Source organism: Polyergus mexicanus, unplaced genomic scaffold, assembly GCF_030449975.1.
Source record: "Polyergus mexicanus isolate NDT 795.1 unplaced genomic scaffold, iyPolMexi1.0 SCAF_22, whole genome shotgun sequence".
NCBI classification, from domain to species: Eukaryota; Metazoa; Arthropoda; class Insecta; order Hymenoptera; family Formicidae; genus Polyergus; species Polyergus mexicanus.
This window is the reverse complement of record NW_027223342.1, coordinates 5092998-5096638: the sequence shown is the minus strand read 5'-3', so window position 1 is coordinate 5096638 and position 3641 is coordinate 5092998. Positions and strand designations below refer to the sequence as shown.

General features: G+C 37.1%; 1 pseudogene; it reads left to right on the top strand.

Annotated features, from left to right (window-relative positions):
* The first annotated feature begins 381 nt into the window (after positions 1-381).
* LOC138942311 (uncharacterized) lies at positions 382-1621 on the top strand (annotated as a pseudogene).
* The last annotated feature ends 2020 nt before the right edge of the window (positions 1622-3641 follow it).

The following is a 3641-nucleotide window of genomic DNA, read 5'->3' as shown; positions in this document are numbered from 1 at the left end:
AAAACCTGTCAACAATTTTTATATTTTGGAAGATGGTAATAAATATCCATATTACATTAAAAAAAGACAGCGTGGATATCTGGTGAATCATTATAAATATAATGTTGAAATGCAACCAGAAAAATATTATTATTCAAACCATGGAGAGATTTATCAGAAATAAAATCAGAATACTCTACTTATGCAGAAGCATTTATAAGTATATGTTCACAACTACCAGAAGCAGTATCTTATCATCAAAAAATTGCTAATGATCAAAAATACTTAAAAGACATTAAAGAAAATATTGAAAATTACTTAAATGAAATAGTAAAGTCACGAGAGGAAAATAAGCAATCTAACAATGAAACAGAATTTCTTGCTTTCGAAGCAAAGAATGCTATGCAAGAATTTAGAAATGTCTTAGATAAAACAGACGAAACAAATATCGATGATTTAATTTCTGGTCTAAATGATGATCAAAAAAGAGTATTCGATACAATAGTATTTGTAATAACAAATACCATTAATTTTGATTCAAAGTGCTTGAGACATTATGTAAGCGGCGAAGGTGGAACAGGTAAAAGTTATCTCATAAAAACTATTAAATGCTGAGTAAAACAATTTTTAAATAAAGATGTTGCAATAACTGCACCCACGGGTATTGCTGCTTTTAACATTGACGGATTTACTATACATAGACTTTTCCAATTACGGGTGGAGCATGGTTATACTCCTAAATACAGACAATTATCTGATATTGTTTTAAAAACATTAAGAGACGAATAATACTTTTTATAATCGATGAAATATCAATGGTATTAAATATCACTTTCATGTATATACATCTTAGATTAACAGAAATATTCAACACGTTTGATGATGGTGATGGATGGTTCGGGAAAAAGTACGTATTATTATTAGGTGATTTGTTGCAATTGCCACCAGTACACGAAGAGCCCGCTTTTATTAAGATGAATAAAGTTAAAACAGAAAAATATTTGGAATCATTAGGGGCTACAAATTTGTAGAATGATCTGTTTACTTATGATGAACTTAAGATTAATATGCGCCAAAAAGCGATAACAGTTACAGAGATTTACTTTCTAGGATTCGACTTGGAATTGTAACAGATAATGATATTCGGACACTGAATTCCAGAAAAATAAACTTTAAATCTACATCGTGTAATGGTAGATTGGAAGAATTATGTAATTATATTGCAAAATTGCCATGCGATACGGTGTGCCTGTTACCAACATGTAATTTATGTAATGTTCTTAATACCGCAATGTTGGAACGCATATCTTCTGAAAATATTTTCTTGTTAGCGCAAGATACTATTGATTGTCGACAATATTTAAAGAAAAAAGCATTAAAAGTTATCGCTACAGATGATGAAGATAGTACAAAAACTGATGGACTGTCGAGAGAGATAATTGTTAAAATAGGAGCAAAAATTATGCTACGTAGGAACATCGATGTCACATTAGGACTCGTTAATGGAACTATCGGTACAATTACAAAATGTTCACGTAATATTCCCAGCAAGCAAAATGATGCAAACTTTGCACAAAGTTTGCAGCAAATCCGAGTGCCTTTACAGCAAAATTGTAACAAGGTGTGTCCGGATAAAGCTTAGCTTTTGCTGGCAAGGCTTGTCGCAATAGTGTGATGCACATTTTACGCAAATAATAGAGCAAACCTTGCCGTCCACGGCATGACAGCAAATTTGTGGCAAGAACAGGACAAACCTTGCTGTGCACGGGATGACAACAAATTTGTGGCAAGAATAGAGCAAACCTTGCCGTGCACGGGATGACAGCAAATTTGTGACAAGAATAGGGCAAATCTTGCCGTGTACGGCATGATAGCAAATTTGTGATAATTCTCTGTATAGGATGATACAGAAACTCTGCGACAAACTCTGAGGAACGATAAATCTCGCAGAGAGAAATATTTTTTGTGAAGCAATCCATCATGTTTTCTGACGCGTCGTTTAAGAATATGCGACCGAGCAGACAAGAGTCTTAGATGGCATTTATTATAATTATGAGATGATGATAATATATGAATAATTGAAAATGAATCCATAATATAATGAATATATGAATTTTATATATATTTATATATATATTTACATTTTAAGTAAACAATAAACGGATGATTTAAACTTTTTTAGACATTTATCTGCCCGATCTAAGAGAGACAATCAGTCCAATATCTTAATTCCCTATGTTTGGGATTGTATCAATACTAATTGAACTGATAGAAATAATTATATTTTTAATCTTCTGTCAGTTGCTTTTTGCAAGCTTTATATACTTCTCATAACTAAAAATCAAATACGAGATGGATGCATATAGCGCGTCGCATAACGATGAACAAACGAACTATCGGCTGAATACTATATTTTTGTAATAAAGTAAAGTTGTAAATTTGCTGTCATGCCATGCATGGCAAGGTTTGCTCTGTTATTTTCGTGAATTTTGCATCTTGTTGTGCCAGAGTATACTTTGTTCTGTTTTTTTCGTAAATATGTTATCATATTGTGTACAATAAGGTTTGCTCTGTTCTTGTCGTAAATTTGCTATTATAGCGTGTATAATAAAATTTGCTACTAATTGATGTAAAGTTTGTGTTACACCATGAATAGCATCTGTTATGCCTCGGGTGAGGCACGGTAAATTTCGGGATCGTTGCCGGATTAAGATTTAGGAATCTGGGATGCGTCTGGCGGGTTACCCGTAGCACTGCACACTTTTTATGTTAAATAAAACTTTTATTCATTACAAATGGTTTTAGTTATAATTCGTTCTCGTATTTATTATCTACTCATGTCGCGTATCGCGTTAATGGACACTCGCGTGCGCGTGTTTGGAGTCGGGTTTACGTCGCGAGACTCGCTTTTCGATCTCCACGATTTTTACTAAGTGTGACTACTCGATATTGCAATAATTACCAACGCTTGCTGTTGACACTCGCGACTGTTAGGGATACTGCTCGCGTAATATTGATTAAGGATTAAGACTGCCCGCCGTTCGTTAGCGGTGGGCCTTTTTATTAACTCCCCTTGGATTCCCGGGAGGGGGTCGTTTAGCGACAAGGCTGTGTGTCGTGTCGCTTGATTTTGGCAATATCCGGATGCAAGCTAAGAAGTTCTAAGTAGGACTTCTTTGCTTGCACTTTCGCAATTTCTTTATTCCTTTTTATTTCGCTTTTAAGTAGGACTTCTACGTTCCCTCTCGACGGCTGGCCACCTTGGCGTGGTGAGAGGGCTCCCCTGAAGCCTCCTGTCTTGTGCAGGAGGTGGAAAGGATCTAAGAGCCAGCCAAAGGAGGAGCACACCTCTGGAAAAAGCCGGGCAGGGCTCGTTAGGCGTGGTGGAGCCAACCGTCCTAGGGGAAAGAAAACCCAGTTCTTTGTTTCAGATGGGAATGGACAACAGAACGAGAATGAACTCTGGGGGTTCGGATACCTCAGACCGGCAGGTGTGGAGTACTGTCCCGGCTCCCCACAGGTCGTCATCCTGCGACGGGTCGTATGCGCTGTTGCCAGCGAGCAACGCAGAGGAATCGGCGATCGCTGAGGCGGGGAAGAGGAAGAGGGCGCTTGACCGCTACGTTGCGAAAGTGACTGAGCGGTACGAGGCTCGGGAAGCG